Genomic DNA, 19,036 nt, shown 5'->3' with positions numbered 1-19,036 from the left:
TATGTGTATATATAAAATACTGCTGTGAACTTAATTGTGTCCACCCAAAATTCCTATGTTGAGCCCTAACTCTCCATGTTACTGTATTGGAGATAGAGCCCCTACACTCACAGGTGATTAAGGTAATAAGGCTGGAGCCCTAACCCTATAGAACAGGTGCCCCATAAAAAAGAGAAGAAACATCAGAGCTCTCTCTCTCCACCATGTGAGGATGCAGCAAGAAGGCAGCCATCTGTAAGGCAGGAAGAGAGGCCTCACCAGAAACCAAATCAGCCAGCACGTTGATCTTGGACTTCCCAGCCTCCAGAACAGTGTGAAATAAATTTCTGTTGTTTAAGCTATCCAGGCTATGGTAATTTGTTATGGCAGCCCAAGCAGAATAAGACAAATACTACCCCCAAAATTCAATGATTTAGATGAAATAGAGGAATTCCTAGAAAGGCACCATCTATCAAAACTCAAGAAAAAACAGATAATCTGGATAGCTTTATATCTATTCCAACAACATCAAAAAACCCAGGCCTAAATGGTTTCACTGGTATATCTACCAATGTAAAGAAATAATACCAATTCTCTGCAATCCTTGGCAAAAAATATCAAAGAAAAAATTTAAAATTGTCAACTTATTTATGAATTCAGCATTACTCTGATGCCAAACCAAAGGCATTGCACGAAAAGAAAACTAAAGACCAGCATCCCACATGAACATAGACACAAAAATCCTCACTTAAATATAGGTATTGGCAAATAGAATCCACCAATATATAAAAAGGATGATACATCACAACTAAGTGGGATTTATCCAAGGAATTCAAGGCAGCTTCAGCATCCAAACACCAATCACTGTAATTGACTATAATAATAAACTAAAAAGAAAATGCACGTGATCATCTCAATCTTTCAGAAAAGCATTTGACAAAATCCAAATCCATTCATAATAATTTTTCCAAAAAAAAACCTCTCATCAAACTAGGAACAGAAGGAAACTTAATTAACGTGATAAAGAACATCTACAAAAGCCTATAGCTAACATCACAGCTAATGGTGAAAGACTAAATTCTTCCCCCCAAGACCATGAACAAGGCAAAGCTGTGGTGTATCCCCCTTCCCACTAAAATTATTTGTGTACTAGCCAGGGCAATAAGTCAGGAAAATAAGTAAAAGTCTCAAAACTGGGAAATAAATAAAAGTCATAAAACTGGGAAATAAAAATAAAACTCCATCTGTTCACAGACATGATTTTATATGTAGAAAATTCCAAAAAGGCTGAGTGAAGCAGCTCACACCTATAATCCCAGCACTTTGGGGGGCCAAGGCGGGAGAATCACTTGAGCCCAGGAGTTTGAAACCAGCCTGGGCAATGTAGCAAGACCCTATCTCTACAAAACATACTTTTTAAAAAAATTAGCCAGGGTTGCTGGCACACACCTGTAGTCTCAGCTACTCAGGAGTCTGAGGCTGGAGGATCACTTGAGCCCAGGACATCGAGGCTGCGGTGACAGTGAGCTGTGACTGTACCACTGCACTCCAGCCTGAGTGACAGAATAAGACCCTATCTCTTAAAAAGAGAGAGAGAGAATTCCAAAAATTTTACTAAAACCAATTACCTATAACTAATTACTGAGACCAGCAAGGTCACACAGTAAAAGGATAATAACATACAAAAATCAATTGTATTTCTAGATACTAGCAATGAACAACTAGAATTCAGATTTTTAAAAAATAGTATCATTTACAATAGCACCCCAATAAAAATAAAATAGGTATTTCAAGAGACCTAATATATGTGTAACTGGACGCCTAATGAATAGGAGGGGAAAGCAGGTAAGAGAAAATGTAAGAAATGCAGAAATTTTTTCCAAATGTAATGAGAATTATAAACCTACAGACCCAAGAAGCTCAGTGAGCACCAAGCACAAGAAACAGGAAAATTACACCAAGACATATCATAATCAAATTGCTCATAACCAGTAATAAGTAGAATAATATTTATTTTTGTATTTTTTGTAGAGATGGGGTTTCATCATGTTGCCCAGTCTGGCCTCGAACACCTGGGTTCAAGCAATTCACCCACCTTGGCCTCCCAGAGTGCTGGGATTACAGACATGAGCCACGCACCTGGCCCAGAATAATATTAAAAGCCAGAGAAAATAGGCATTGGGTACAAAGGATCAAAAATAAGATGACAGCAGATTCCTCATCAGAAACAAGAAGGTAGTGGAGCAACATCTTTAAAGCTGAAAGAAAAAACCCTGAAACCTGGAATTCTACATCTTATGAAAACATCATTCACAAGTGAAGGTTAAATAAAGAGCTTTCAGATGCACAAAAACTGAAAGAAATCATCACTAGCTGACCCACACTGTAAGAAATATTACAGGCCAAAGGAAAGTGACACCAGATTGTAGTATGTGTCTACAACATGGCACAAAAAGCACAGGAACTGACTACTAGAGGGTTAAATATGCATAATTTGTTCTTATTGCTTAGATATCTTTAAAAGATAGGCGACTATTTAAGCAATAATAACAGTGTGTTGTGGGGTTCACAACAAACGTGGACATCAAGTATATGGCGGCTACACAGACCCGGGAGGGGAGACATGTGTTCACAAAGTGGGGTGACAGTACTCAGAAGCTGTGCCAGCTGCCCGTTTGTTGCCCGTAGGCTCCAGACTCCCTGTCCTGCCTGCTCTGTGTTAATAAGCCGCAGTCTTTCAGCATTTCTTCCTACAGAGGGCATGGTGTTGCACTGGCCTGAATATGGCCCTGGAGGAGCCCAGCAGGAAGAAGGAGCCCCTGGTTCCAGTGCTTCCCATTTTTTTGTGTCCCTGCTCACCACTGCCATAGACAGGGCAACTCAGCAAACTTCTCTGCCCTCCAGGGGACGGAACCTACACCTCCTCCAATGAGGCCCAAGCCCCAGCTTTGGGAAGGGAGCCCCCTTCCAAGCGCACCCCTTAGGGGCCTCCTGCAGCCCCAGAGCACCATCCAGAGCTCTCCTCTCCCCTCCATAGCTGCATCACTGTTGCTATCTATACTTCTTAACATTAAAGTTTCTCAATTCAAATAAAAAAATTAAATTAAAAATATAAAACACCAACACAGTGAGACCTCATCTCTACAGAAAATAATTTTTAAAAATTAGCCAAGCATGGTGGCGCATGTCTGTAGTCTCAGCTACCCAGGAGACTAAGGCAGGAGTATTGCTTGAGCCTGGGAGGTCGAGGCTGCAGTGAGCCAAGATCACACCGCTGCACTCCAGCCTGGGTGACAGAACAAGACCCTGTATGTATGTGTGTGTGTATATATATATATACACATAAAGAAAAACAGAGAGAGAGCTGATTTTTTTAAATCCACGTTTTAGACATACATATTAAAACACATATGAAATAAATGGCATGTTAGGGATTTGCTTCTCTATAAAGTGGGGAGGACAGTGGAGTCTAAATGGTCTGGGGTTGGCAGGCTGGACTTTAAATGAAACTGGATCAGCCAATATTGATAGTTGATTACCTATGCTAGCTGATGAAAAAATTGAACTCTTTATATAATTTTCTCTACTTTTGTAAAATATTTGAAAAGTGCCATAATAAGATGTTTGGCTTTTAAAAAAAAAATTAAAAAGAAAGAAACTGTGGCATAAGAATAGAGATACTAATTGATTATGACCAATGACCAATTGATTTTCCACAAGGGCACTAAAGTCTGTTCAACACGGAAAGAACAATCTCTTCAACAAATGGTGTTTAGGTAACTGGCCAGCCTGAGCAAATAGCAAGGAAGGCCTTGTCTCTAAGGGGAAGAAAAAAGCCACACACCAGACAATGAAGTTGGATCCCTACCTCACACAATATGAAAAAATTAACCTAAAATTGACTAAAGACTTTAATGTAAGAGATAAAAATATAACACTCCGAAGAAAACATAAGAATTCATCTTTAATGGCCTTGATTGGATAATGACCTTAAATGTGGCAATGAATTCTTAGATTTGTCACAAAAAGCACGGGTAATAAGAGAAAAAAATGGATAAATTGGACTTCATCAAAACTAAAAATTTTTGTGTCACAAGACACTACAAGAAAGTGAAGAGGCAACCCAGAGAATGGCAATAAACATTTACAAATCATGTATCTGATAAGGGTCTAGTATCCAGAATAGACAAAGAACTCTTACAATTCAACAACAAAAAGACAACCCAATTTTAAAATGGGCAAAGGCTTTTTTTTAAAAGATGGTTGACTAGAAGCATTTCAAGCACACCTCATCCACTTAGAAGAACCAAAATAATGTGTAGATGATCACACTTTGAATCTATTTTCCAAGAGACAACATGGGAGTTCAGCAGGACAGTGACAGGAAACAGCAAAACTTAGGAAGAAAGAAAACCGGCAGGCTGTGTGGCCAGGAGCGGCTGGGAACTGGGAGTGACTCCTCAGCATGAGAGGGTGAGGGCGGGTCTTCCCGCAGTCCACTTTCCCACTGGAGAATCATGCAGTCTCTGACACAGGAGAGCGACTCCACCCTCCCAATCTCTGCATTGGATTTAGGGAGATTGAGAAGGAAGTGCTCCAGGAGGGAACATGCCCTGGGTCTCATACCCTTTCTGAAATTTAAGCAGCTAGAGCAAGACACCGTTCTCCGTCCTAGTTCTTAGCAGACGGTGCATGTTCCTGGTACAAGCAGTGCCAGTCCGAGGCATTAGGGAAACTTGGACTTGGACTGCTGCTTGCGGAACTGAGGTGTGAGTGGACCAGGACTAAGAGGCAAGTGTAGCGTGGGCTGCAGCTCCCAGCACTGGAAGCAGGCACCACCCCCAGGACTTGAGCAAGATGAGAGTTGCCATGGGGGCTTGGTCTTGAGCTGTGCAGGGCCTACAGCCTGGAGCTGAGTTGTGGGCCAGGCACAAACTGCCAAGGCTGATGGAACAGCTTTTGTCTCCAACAGCCAGGACGGGGGAGCAAGCTACATGGGGATTGGGGCATGAAAGGGATGCAGGTCTTCCATCCATGGCCAAGGCTCTGGCTGCTGGGACTGGCCCCACCCTTCCCGTGGCAGCTGCGCCTCATCCAGGCATTCTGCCATGGGCCATGAAAATCACCCAGTGGCACCTGTCACAGTTGGTGCATGCACTCAGGGGGCTAGAGCAAGCTTGCCTGGTCCAGCTCTGCCCGGCATCCCCCTTCCCCAGCCCGCCCACAAGACAGAGTGTGGGATCCAGGGACCTGGAGGACCCACAACCCAGTCCACCACCCGGGACACTGAGCCCTTCTCCCAGGAGACACCCTGCCACCACCACCTCAGCTGGCACCTACCTGCAAGTGCCAGCTGCTGCCCTGGAGGCTGGCCAGCACAGCCCATTGCAACCACTGCCAACACGCACACAGAGCTTGGGACCCAAAAGTGCATCTCACCACCACTGCCACCACCACTGCCCACACCACTCTGGCTGCCCAGAAACTAGGAAGCCTGCTCACTTGCATGGTACACTGCTACTACAACCAGCTTCTGAGAAAGCCACCCAGAGGCCCAAGAATCAGCCTGCCTGGTACTGCCAACACAGGTGCCAGTGTGTGCCACCTGGGGCACAAGGATAGACATGGTTAGCCCACAGCTGCTACCACTGAAGCCTGAAGATGGGCCCACCCAGCATCCCAGTCCCCAGCACAACTTCACCACAGCCGCCACCAGTAACTGCACCCTCACACACCAAGGAAGCCACAGATACCAATAACACTGCTAATAGCCAAATAAAACATACAGAGGCTCCACTGCTGCATGCCTCAGAAGTAAATTCAAAGGGCCTACCCAACAACATCCCAGTCACATCTCCAGGAAAAGGTGCCCCCCAACAACAAAAGTAAACCCAAAAATAAGAAAAAGCAACTATTACACCAGATGTGTAGAAAGCAACATAAAGACACAAGAAACAAGAAAAAGCAGGGTAATATGACAATCCCAGAGAAATACAATTCTCCAGCAGTAGATAAATCTCATCCAAAAGAAATCCTCAAAATCCCAAATAAAGAATTCAAAATACTGATTTTAAAGAAGTTCAATGAGATGTGTGAGAAATCTGAAAATCAATGCAAAGAACTCAGAAGATTAATTCAGAATATGAATGAGATATTTACCAAGGAGATAGATATATTTAAAAAAAAAACAGAAATACAAAATACATTTGAAAGCTCCAACAATAGACTAGACCAAACAGAAGAAAGAATTTCAGAACTTAGAAAATAGGCTTTTTGAAATTATCCAATCAAACAAAAGCAAAGCAAAAAGAATGAGAAAGAATGAGCAAAGCCTGTGAGATACCTGGGACTACATAGAGTGACAGAATGTACAAGTTATTGGTCTTCCTGAGGGTGAAGAGATATTGAGAGCCTTAGAAAACCTATTTAATGAGGTAATATATGAAAACCTGCCAGGTCTAGCAAGAGATCTAAGCATCCAGACACAGGAGGCTCAGCAATCCCCGGGAAAACATCATGCAAAAAAGACACTACCACAGTGCACCATGAATCAGTCCAAAGTCAAAGTGAAAGAGCAAATTCTAAAATCAAGAGAAAAGCGTCTAGTCACCTATAAAGGAAACCTCATCAGACTAACAGTGGAGTTATCAGCAAAAACATTGCAGGCCAGAAGAGAATAAGGTGACATATTCAAACTGCTGCAAGAAAAAAACTTTCAGCCAACAATTTGATATCCAGCAAGATTAACCTTCATAAATGAAGGAGAAATAAAGTCTTTCCCAGAAAAGCCGATGCTGAGGGAATTCATCACCACTAGTCCTACAAGAACTGCTCAAGGAAGCCCTAACTTGGAAGTGAAAAGACAACATTCACCATTATGGAAACACACAAAAGTATAAAACTCACTCATAAAGCAATCACAGAAGAAGAGAAAGGAATCAAATGGCACTGCTACAGAATTCAGCCAAACCACAATGACAAACAGCCAGAGGAAAAGAAGCAAAGAACTTATAAAACAACTAGGAAACAAATAACAATACAACAGTAACCAAACCTTACATACCAATATTAACCTTGAATGTAAACAGGTTAACAGTCCGGTTTTTTGTTTTGTTTTTTCGAGATGGAGTCTCACTCTGTTACCCAGGCTGGAGTGCAGTGGTGCAATCTCGGTTCACTGCAACCTCTGCCTCCCAGGTTCAAGTGACTCTCCTGCCCCAGCCTCCTGAGTAGCTAGAACTATAGGCCTGCACCACCACTCCTGGCTAATTTTTGTATTTTTAGTAGAGATGGGGTTTCACCATGTTGGCCAGGCTGATCTTGAACTCCTGACCTCAAGTGATCCACCTGCCTCTGCCTCCCAAAGTACTGGGATTACAGGCGTGAGCTACCATGCCCAGGCAAATGTTCCACTTTAAAGACACTGATTGGCAGAATGGATTTTTAAAAGCATAATTCAACTATATGCTGCATACGAGAAACTCACTTTACCACTAAAGACACACATAGGCTGGGCATTGTTCCTCAAGCCTGTAATCTCAGCACTTTGGGAGGTCAAGATGGGAGGATTGCTTGAGGCCAGGAGTTTGAGACCAGCCTAGGCAATATAGCGAGACCCTGTCTCTATCTTTTTAAAAAGACACATACAGATTGAAAGTAAAGGGGGGAGGGGGAAATACATTCCACACAAATGGAAACCAAAGCAAACAGGAGTAGCTATACTCATATCAGATAAAACAGACTTTATGTCAAAAACAGTAAAAAAACAAAAAAACAAAAAAAGACAAAGGTTATTCATTATATAATGATAAAGGGATCAGTTAAGCAAGAGGATACAACAATTCTACATACATATGCATCCAACATTGGTGCACCCAGATTTATAAAACAATTACTAGAACTAAAGAGAGAGAGCGAGCAATACAGTAATAGTGGGGACTTCAACACACTACTCATAGCATTAGACAGATCAGCTAGGTGGAAAATCAGCAAAGAAACATGGGATTTCAACTGGACTTTAGGCCTCCACAGACATTTACATTATAGAATATTCTCCCCAACAACTGCAGAAGATACATTCTTTTCATCAGCATATGGGACATTCTCCAAGACAGACCATATATTATGCCACAAAACAAGTCTTGGCCGGGCGCCGTGGCTCACACCTGTAATACCAGCACTTTGGGAGGCCAAGGCAGGTGGATCATGAGGTCAAGAGTTCGAGACCAGCCTGGCCAACATGGTGAAACACCATCTCTACTAAAAATACAAAAATTAGCTGGGCATGGTGGTGCACACCTGTAGTCCCAGCTACTCGGGAGGCTGAGGCAGGAGAATCACTTGAACCCAGGAGATGGAGGTTGTGGTGAGCTGAGATCGTGCCACTGCATTCCGGCCTGGGCAATAGAGCAAGACTCTGTCTTAAAAAAAAAAAAAAAAAGAAAAAGTCTTAACAGATTTTTCTTTCTTCTTTTTTTCCTCTTCTTCCTCCTCCTTCTCCTCCTCTTCCTCTCAACAAATGTTTAAAAATTAAAATTATATTAAGTATCTTCTCAAACCACAGTGGAATAAAATCATAAATAAATACCAAGAGCAACTCTGGAAACTATACATACATGGAAATTAAACAATATGCTCCTGGGTCAACAAAGAAATTTAAAAATTGCTGAAACAAATGAAAATTAAACACGACATACTTTAAAAACCTATGGGATACAGCAAAAGCAGTGCTAAGAGGGAAGTTTATAGCGGTGGTCTCCAACCTTTTTGGCATCATGTACAGGTTTTGTGGAAGACAATTTTTCCACCGACTGCAGATGTCAGTAGGGATGGTTTTGGGATGAAACTGCTCCACCTCAGATTATTAGGCATTAGATTATCATAAGGAGCGTGCAACCTAGATCCCTCGAAAGCACAGTTCACAATAGGGTTTGTGCTCCTATGAGGATCTAATGCTCCTGCTGATCTGACGGGAGGAAGAGCTCAGGTGGTAATGCTCACTCGTCCACCACTCACTCCTGCTGTTTGGCCCGGTTCCTAGCAAGCCATGGACGGGTACCGGTCCGAGGCCTGGGGGTTGAGCACCCCTGGTTTATAGTATTAAATGTGTATATCAAAAAAGTAGAAAGATTACAAATTAACAATCTAATTATGTGCCTCAAGGAACTAGAAAAATGAGAACAAACCAAACCAAAATTAGTAGAAGAAAGGAAATAACAAAGACCAGGGCAGAGCTAAACGAAATAGAGACTGCTAGACTAACAGAGAAGAGAGAAGACCCAAATAAACAAAATCAGAAATGAAAAAGGAGACATTACAACTAATACCACAGAAATACAAAAGATCATCAGAGACTATTATGAACAACTGTATGCTCACAGATTAGAAAAGCTAGAGGAAATGGATAAATTCCTGGAAACATACAATCTCCCAAGATTGGACCAGGAATAAATAGAAAACCTGAACAGATAAGTAATGAAAAGCGAGATTTATTCAGTAATTAAAAACCTCCCCCAAAAGAAAAGCCTACAACCGGCCAGGCACAGTGGCTCACGCCTGTAATCCCAGCACTTTGGGAGGCCGAGGCAGGCGGATCACGAGGTCAAGAGATCAAGACCATCCTGGCCAACATGGTGAAACCCCGTCTCTACTAAAAATACAAAAATTAGCTGGGCGTGGTGGCACACACCTGTAGTCCCAGCTACTTGGGAGGCTGAGGCAGGAGAATGGCATGAACCCGGGAGGAGACGGAGCTTGCAGTGAGCTGAGATCATGCCATTGCACTCCAGCCTGGGTAACAGACCGAGACTCTGTCTCAAAAAAAAAAAAAAAAAAAGCTGACTTATATCAAACATGCAAAAAAAGAACTAAGACCAATGTTCCTGAAACTGTTCAAAAAAATTGAGTAGGAGAGAATGCTCCCTAACTCATTCTAGAAGGCCAGTATCACCCAGATACCAAAATCAGACAAGGACACAACAGAAAAAGAAAACTACAGACCAATATCCCTGATGAACATAGACTCAAAAATCCTCCGCGGCACACAGTGGCTCACACTGTAATCCCACTTTGGAAGGCCAAGGCAGGTGGATCACTTGAGGCCAGGAATTTGAGGCCAGCCTGCCCAACATGGCAAAATGCTGCCTCTACTAAAAATGCAAAAATTATCAGGGCATGGTGGTGTGCACCTGTAATCTCAGCTACTTGGGAGGCTGAGGCATGAGAATTGTTTGAACTTAGGAGGCAGAGGTTGCAGTGAGCCGAGATGGTGCCACTGCACTCCAGCCTGGGTGACAGAGTGAGACCCTGTCTCAAAAAAAATCCTCAACAAAATATTAACTAACTGAATCCAACAGCCCATCAGAAAGATAATATACCACAATCAAGTAGGCTTTGTATCAGGGATGCAAGGATGGTTCAACATATGCAAATTAATAAACATAATACATCACATAAACAGAATCAAGGACAAAAACCATACGATCAACTCAATAGATGCACAAAATGCCTTTAATAAATGTCAGCATCCCTTAATGATAAAAATCCTCAAAAAACTAGGCACAGAAGGAACATACCACAAAATAATAAAGGCTATTTATTACAAACCCACAGCTAACATACTGAATGAGGAAAAGTTGAAAGCATTTCCCCTAAGAACTGGAACATGACAAGAATGCCCACTTTCACCACTCCTATTCAATATAATACTGAAAGTCCTATCCAGAGCGATCAGGCAGGAGAAAGTACATAAAAGGCATTCAGACTGGAAAAGAGGGAGTCAAATTATTCCTATCTGCCAATATGATTTGATATCTAAAAAAACCTAAAGATTCCACCAAAAAAACTCTTAGATTTGATAAGTGAATTCAGTAAAGTTGTAGAATACAAAAGCAACATACAAAAATCAGTAGCATTTCTATACACCAATAATGATCTAGCTGAGAAAGAAATCAAGAAGGCAATCTCATTTACAATAACCATTAAAAAATACCTGGGAATAAATCTCTACAAAGAAAATTACAAAACACTGATGAAAGAAAATTGTAGATGACACAAACAAACAGGAAAACATCCATGTTCATAGATCAGAAGAATTCACATTGTTAAAATGACCACACTGCCCAAGGCAATCTACAGATTCAGTGTAATCCCTATCAAAATACCAAAGCAATTTTTCACAGAATTAGAAAAAACAATCTCAGGCCAGGCATGGTGGCTCACACTTGTAATCCTAGCACTTTGGGAGGCCGAAGCAAGAAGATTGCTTGAGGCCAGGAGTTTGAGACCAGCCTGAGCAACACAGTGAGATCCCATCTCTACAAAAACATACTTTAATTTAAAATTAGTCAGGCATGGTGGCACACACCCACAGTCCAGTTACTCAGGAGGAAGAGGCAAGAGAATCTCTTGAGCCCAGGAATTCGAGGTTGCAGTGAGCTATGATTGCGCCAATGCACTCTAGCCTGGGTGACAAAGCAAGATCCCATCTCAAAGCAAAAAAGAGAGAAGAAGGAGGAGGAGAAGAAAAGAGAAAAAGAAAAATAATCCTAAAATTCATAAGGACCAAAAGAGAGAGGTGTGTGTCAGCACAGGAAAAACTACCATTTATCAAACCATCAGATCTTATGAGAATTCACTCACTGTCATGAGAACAGCATGGAATAAACTGCCCCCATAATCCAATCACTTCCCACCAGGCCTCTCCCTAAACACCTGAGGATTATAATTCAAGATGAGATTTGGGTGGGGACACAAAACCTAACCATATCACTACATGATTTCAAATTATACCACGGACTATAGTATGGGACTTAAACTAAAAACCTTCTGCACAGCAAAAGAAATAATAAACAGAGTGACAAGGCAACCTGTTAAATGGGAGAAAATATTTGCAAACTATTCATCCAACAGGGGATTAGTAAACAGAATATACAAGGAACTCAAACAATTGAACAAAAAACAAAACAAAACAAAAAACAACAAAAAAATCCCAAGTGATCCCATTAAAAAGTAAGCAAAGGACATGAATAGACATTTTTTAAAAGAAGAGATACAAATGGCCAACAGGTATATGAAAAAATACCCCACATCACTAACCATCAGAGAAATGCAAATTAAAACCACAATGAGATATCATCTTACCCCAGTCAGAATGGCTATTATTAAAAAGACAGCCAGGTGCAGTGGCTTATGCCTGTAATCCCAGAACTTTGGGAGGCCCAGGTGGGTGGATCACTTGAGGTCAGGGGTTCGAGACCAGCCTGACCAACATGGTGAAACTGCATCTCTACTAAAAATACAAAAATTAGCTGGCATAGTGGTGGGTGCCTCTGAGGCTGAGGCAGGAGAATCGCTTGAACCCAGGAGGCAGAGGTTGCAGTGAGCTGAGATTGCACCACTGCACTCCAGCCTGGGCGACAGAGGGAGACTCCATCTCAAAAAAAAAAAAAAAAAAAAATCAGATGTTGGTGAGGATGCAGAGAAAAGGGAACTCATACACTATTGGCGGGAATGTAAACTAGTACAGCCTCTATGGAAAACACTATGGAGATTTCTCAAAGAATTAAAAATAGAACTGCCATTTAATCCAGCAGTCCCACTACTAGGTCTATACCCGATGGAAAAGAAATCAATATATCAAAAAGACGCCTGCACTCATATGTTTATTGCAGCACTATTCACAATAGCAAAGAGATTTAATAAACCTAAGTGTCCATCAGTGGATTAATAAAAAGAAAATGTGGTATATACACAGAATTGAATATTATTCAGCCATAAAAAAAGAATGAAATCATGTCTTTTGCAGCAACATGGATGGAACTGGAGGTCATTAAGTGAAACAAGCCAGGCGCAGAAAGTCAAATATCACGTGTTCTCATTCACAAATAGGTGCTGAATTTGTATACACATGGACGTAGTGAGTGGAACGATGGACGACAGAGACCTGGAAGAGTGAGGGGGTGACAAGGGCCTGGCTGAGGAGATTTTAGTTAAGGGGTACAATGTATATTATTTGGGTAATGGATGCACTAAAAACTTTGACTTGATCACTATGCAATCTATGCATGTAACAAAATTACACATGTAGCCCATAAATGTGTACAATTTAAAAAATGGGCAAAGGACTTGAGGAGACATTTCTCCAAAGAAGATACACAATGGTCAACACGTGAAAAAATGCTCAGCACTGTAAATCATTAGGGAAATGCAAGTAAACAAAAATCCATAATTAAATACCATTTATACCACTAGGATGATGGCTCAATCTCAGCTCACTGCAATCTCCACCTCCCGGGTTCAAGAGATTCTCCTGCCTCAGCCTCCTGAGTAGCTGGGACTACAGGTGCGTGCCACCATGCCTGGCTAATTTTTGTATTTTTGGTAGAGATGGGGTTTTGCCATGTTGGCCAGGCTGGTCTCGAACTCCCGACCTCAGGTGATCCGCCTGCCTCAGCCTCCCAAAGTGCTGGGATTACAGGCGTGAACCACGTGCCAGGCCAGCTATCGTTTTTTTTTAATGGAACATAACAAGTGTCAGTGGGGCTATGGAGAAATTGGAATTGTTTCTGGTGCATTGCTGGTGAAAATGTAAAATGGTGCACCTGCTGTGGAAAAGTGTGGTGTTTCCTCAAAAAGTTAAACACAGAATCACTATATGATCCAGTTGCTCCACTCCTAGGTACACACCTAACAGAAGTGAAAGCATTTGTTCTAACAGAAACCTGCATACAAATGCCCATCATAATTCACAGTAGCCAAAAAATGTAAACAACCTAAATGTCCATCAGCTGAGGGATCAGTAAACAGAATGTGGTATCTTCATACGATGAAATATTATTCAGCCATGAAAAGGAATGAAGCCCTGGCACATGCTGCCACGTGGATGGACCCTAAAAACGCTGTGATGCGTGAAAGAAGCCGGACACAGAAGGACACACACTGACCCCATTGCATGATATATCCAGAGTAGGCAAACTCAGATAAAAAGGTTCATAGCGGCCAGGACCTGGGAGCAGGGACTGGGGAGTGACTGCCTGGTGGGTGAGCACTGCCAGAGGCAATGAAGATGTTTTGGAGCTAGAGGCGGTGGCTGTGCAACTTTGTCAGTGTACTAAATGCCCCCGAACTGTTCGCTTTTAAACGGTTAGTTTGATGTTACATGCATTTTGCCTCAACAAGAAAATACACAGAGGCCGGCCGCAGTGGCTCACACCTGTAATCCCAGCACTTAGGGAGGCTGAGGCAGGGGAATCGCCTGAGGTCAGGAGTTTGACACCAGCCTGGCCAACATGGCAAAACCCCGTCTCTACTAAAAATATAAAAATTAGCCAGGCGTGGTGGCAGGTGCCTGTAATCCCAGCTACCCGGGGGGCTAAGGCAGGAGAATCGCTTGAACCCAGGAGGTGGAGGTAGCAGTAAGCCAAGATCACGCCACTGCATTCCAGCCTGGCAACAAGAGCTAGACTCCATCTAAAAAAAAAAGAAAAAAGAAAAGAAAGAAAAAAAGAAACAAAAAACAAACACCACGTAACACATAGAACACAAATTTACAAATAAATATAAGCAAAATATCTGGAATGTCAAGAAAGAAAGCAAATGGCAGATTGGAGCAGGGACAGATGCCGGTGGGTGGGTGGAGGCAGTGGGGCGGGGGGGGCACGGATGCTTCGGAAGGGTCCGGCCCTCCCCTCGAGGTGGTGTGGGATGCCCAGCCTCCTCTCCATCACCGTCACGTGTCTGGCCCAGTGCACTTCTCCGAGAAACCAGGTTGGGCACTTGGTGGCTGGAAGCCAGCACGCAAGGCCATCCCATCAGAACTGCAAGGCCTTTCGACTCAAACAGGAAACTCCCAAGCCGCACCCAAGCCTGGCCCCAGTCTGGTGGGGAGAACAGGCCAGAGACGGTTCCCAGCACCCCAAGGCGGGCCGGGCATAGAGCAAACCCTCTACCACCCCTCGAGGTCAAGGAAGGTAAAGGGGGTAGGGCGACCTCCACCAGCCCCAGAAGCCCCTGAGCCCCGGCACCACCAGCCTAACCAAGCCTCGTCCCCAAATGAGTGCAGAGCCACAGGGCAGGGGTGGGTCGGGGGGTGGCGGGACAGCTGGGAAGATGAACGGGGGCAGGGGATGTTGTCGGAGGTGGGGCTAGTGCAGATCCTTCTTGTCCCCAACATCCCAAACTCCCTTCCGAGTAGCCGGAATTGAGACGGAAGCCTCGCTGCCCTCCTCAGCCTCACACACCAGTGACTACTCGCCCTGCAATGCCTGGGCAATGCCACGTTCTCCTGGGTGTCTCCACCTCAGTGCTGCAGAACGGCCCTAAAATCAAGGGTTCTGGTAAAAATCACCAGAAGCAGATAAATATTCCCTGCGGGTGGTGTGGGGGAGGGGCCAGAGGGGCTCCAAGGAGCCGGCCTGCCTGCCCTCCCCACAGCCAGTGCCCCCTGAATAACCAGTTTCGAGTTTTTTGTTTTTTGTTTTTGTTTTTTTGAGATGGAGTTTCACTCTTGTTGCCCAGGCTGGAATGCAAAGGTGTGACTTTGGCTCACCACAACCTCCGCCTCCCAGGTTCAGGCAATTCTCTGGCCTCAGCCTCCCGAGTAGCTGGGATTACAGGCATATGCCACCACACCCGGCTAATTTTTGTATTTTTTTTTTTAGTAAAGACAGGGTTTCTCCATGATGGTCAGGCTGGTCTTGAACTCCCGACCTCAGGTGATCCACCCGCCTCAGCCTCCCAAGGTGCTGGGATTACAGGTGTGAGCCACCACACCTGGCCCAGTTTCAGGTTTTGTTTGTGCCTCAGTTCTTTTTTTTAAAAAAAAATTTTTATATAAATGAATATATTTTTATTAAAAAAAAATTCCGAGCGGAAGCACCTTTGGCTATAACTCATCGCATTGAAACAGCTAGGCGGCTGGGCGTGGTGGCTCATGCCTGTAATCCCAGCACTTTGGGAGGCCGAGGCGGGGAGATCATGACGTCAGGAGTTTGAGACCAGCCTGGCCAACATTTAGTAGAGACAGTGAAACCCTGTCTCTACTAAAAATACAAAAATTAGCCAAGTGTGGTGGCACACACCTGTAGTCCCAGCTACTTGGGAGGCTGAGGCAGAAGAATTGCTTGAACCTGGGAGGCAGAGGTTGCAGTGAGCCAAGAAGGCGCCATTGCACTCCAGCCTGGGTGACAGAACAAGACTGTCTCAAAAAAAAAAAAAGAAAGGAACAGCCAGGCAAGGTGTTTCAGGGCCTCCAAGTCTTTCCTACCCGAGTCATCAGCCCCCACCAGATCGGCCTGTTCGTTCCTGCCTGTCTGTGAGCCAACTCTCCTCAAGGAGCTCCGTTGAGTCTCCTTCAGTGCCTGATCACCCCAGACCACACCTGATCACCCCAGACCACACCTAACCCTAACCACTTAACACTGGTCGGGGCCACCCAGCGGCATCTCTCCAACTGCATTGCAAATGACGACGGCTGGAACCACAGCTGCCTCCCCCTCCCCCGGCGTCTCAGCACCCAGCACGGGTGAACGAGGTGGGAAGACCCTGTTAAGTACCAAGCCGTCTCCCAGGAACACCAGGCCACGTCTTAGGAGGGGGCCTCACAGTTGCAGGAAATAAATAATTTGGCACAAGGATCAAGATAAAGCAGTCTGAGAAACAGTTGCCGGTAATACTTTAGAGAAAAGCCTCGTGGAGTTGAGGTGGTCACCTGAGCATATCTGAACTTCCTGGCCCTACTGGCAGAGGTGCGAGGGGGTGGCAGGGAAGCGTGTCTCAGTTCTTGCCCTATGCAGCCTAAATACAGGAGGATGGATGCTACTGCAATAGGTTGTTCCATTTTACAAAATACTCGTGAACTCACCTCAACAGATGGAGCCTCCTTTGGACTGGACCAAACTCCCCACAGAAATGCCCCTGTGAGGCAAGACTCAGCTGTCCCCGGCCTCCTGACGGCAGCGTTCTTCTCTGCCTGGGACACGGGTCGAAGCCGCCTTATAGGTAATTGGGGGACAGGGGAGGACCCTACCCACTGCAGTCAGGGGCTCAGCCGGGGACCACGGGTGGGGCCTCGACAGACTCCTGGGGGCTGCTCACAGGCAGGTCCCACACGGGACAGAGGGGTCGGCCAGGGCCATCTGTGGGCCTCCCAACCCCATCAGGCTGTGAGCTGACAGCATTTCTCTGAGAAATCTGAATTTGTATAAGAACCTTTCTCCTGTGGCAACACTCATATCTGTTCATTTTAGAAAATACAGATAAGTAAGAAAACAAAAATAAAAACTGCTCCCCAGGCGGTGGTGTCCGCCGGGTTAGCATCCTAAGTTCTCCAGTTCTTGTTACTCGTGGCTTTTCAGCGACTCTGGGACGCATCGAGCCCCGGCTTTGTGCGGGATGGATATGACACACTCGGCCCGAGTGCAAACGCCACCAGTCACTTGCTCTGAGAGGCTGGATGAGTGACCTACCTTGATGTCCTCGTTCGTAAAATGGGTGACAGTTGCCAGGCCAGGGCGGCTGTGAGGCCCCGTGGGGGTGGCGTTTGGAGGATGCGCGCACACACCCACCCTTCTGCAAGAACCCCGCAGACGAGAGCCTGTGCGACCGCACAGGAGGTCCAGGGAGGAAGCCCCTCCCTGCCTGCCCTTGACACCCCGGAGGCCACAGCGGGACAGGCCCGTGGGACGCTTCTGCACAAGGCCTCTGACCTCCGGCCTCCCAGAAGAGGTCAGAGGGTGGCCCCTGCCAGTCACGCCCATGGCGACCCCTCCCCAGAAGGGGCCCCAGCATCGACTCCAGGCTCCACATCGCTCTCAGGGCATCCGGTCTGGGAATTCTGGCCGCTCAAAATAAGACTTCAGTGAAAACACTTCTGGGTGCTACTGAAACCAAGCCTGAACGTGGGCCTTTCGCAGGGGTGAGACCCCCCGGACCTGGCGCCCTCGGCCGGACAGCGGGGCCCAGCTCCGCCGCCCGCACCCGCCCAGCCCCAGGGAGCGCGGCCCGCACGGAACGCCCGGGGAGTGAGGGCTCAGAACACTCCCGAGGGGACGCTGAGGACCACGAAGCGTGGACGCGCCGCGGCTTCCCTCCGAGGTCCGAGTTTTAAGTGAGACCAGCCAGCCGCACCCCAGAGTGTCCGCCCCGTCCCGGGGCCGCCGGGCCTGGCGACGCGAGGATGCGGCGTGAGGAGGGTCCCGACGCCGGCGCCCGTCCCTCAGCCCCACACCCGGGAGCGCATCCCGTCTCCACTGCGGGCGGCACGCGGCGGGGGCCGGCGGGGGCGCCCAGGACACTTACCCGGGGCCTGTGGGGCGCGGAGGCTCAGGCGCACCCGCGGGGCAGGGCGCCCTGGCCAGGAGCTGTGGCGGCGGGTGCCGGCGCTCGCATCCCGGGGACCCGCGGCGGCTCCAGGGACTGCCCCACCCCGGCACGCGAGCCGCCCGCCCCGCCCCGACCCGCAGCACCCAGGGCCGGGAGGCGGCAGAGGGCGCCCGCGGGTCCGGCTGTCTCGGGTCCGGCTGCCCCAGCGAACCCGAGACGCCATCCGGTTCCCCTGGGGTCCGCCCTGCGCCCTTCGGGTCCCAGTGATCCCCCGGAGTCTCCGTGCCCCGAGGCGGGGGTCGCGCGCTGCGCCCCTCCAGGCCCTGCGTTCCCCCTGGGGTCTGTGTGCGCCCAGGGTCCCCCGGTTCTCCCCGCGCCCCCGTCCCCTCCCCAGCGCTCGCGGCTGGCTGTGCTGAGCTGCTGGCCCTGGAGCCGGGCGGTGCAGACCCGAACAGGTAAAGTGAGGAGAGCGTGTCCCCCCTCGCCTGCCCCATGAGGTCGTTCCGAAAATGTAAAAGGAGTCGTGGTTTTTGGCGAATTATAGAGAATATTAAGATACTTTTGGATCCTGAGCTTCCCAGGAAGCGGACGCGCGCCAGGCACGGCAGGGTCGTCCGTGAGACGTTCTTCGTCCCGGGCATTTCAGGGTCCCACGCGGCAGGTGCGCAGCCCTAGGCGCCCCTGCCCCGCTCACCCCGCCGGTCGGCACCCGGGACCGCGCGGCCGAGAGCGGGGT

At 46.5% G+C, this 19,036-nt stretch overlaps 1 protein-coding gene across 1 annotated transcript in view; it reads right to left on the bottom strand.

Moving 5' to 3' along the window:
* AHRR (aryl-hydrocarbon receptor repressor) overlaps positions 1-17,514 on the bottom strand; it is a 106,754-nt gene extending 89,240 nt beyond the window's left edge. The window contains exon 1 of the mRNA XM_003263188.4: positions 17,445-17,514. The gene's annotated coding sequence lies outside the window, so the exon portion shown is untranslated. The remainder of the gene's footprint in view (positions 1-17,444) is intronic.
* Positions 17,515-19,036: the final 1,522 nt, after the last annotated feature.

This window comes from Nomascus leucogenys, chromosome 6 (assembly GCF_006542625.1).
Source record: "Nomascus leucogenys isolate Asia chromosome 6, Asia_NLE_v1, whole genome shotgun sequence".
Lineage (NCBI taxonomy): Eukaryota > Metazoa > Chordata > Mammalia > Primates > Hylobatidae > Nomascus > Nomascus leucogenys.
This window is presented reverse-complemented; position numbering and strand designations above follow the sequence as displayed.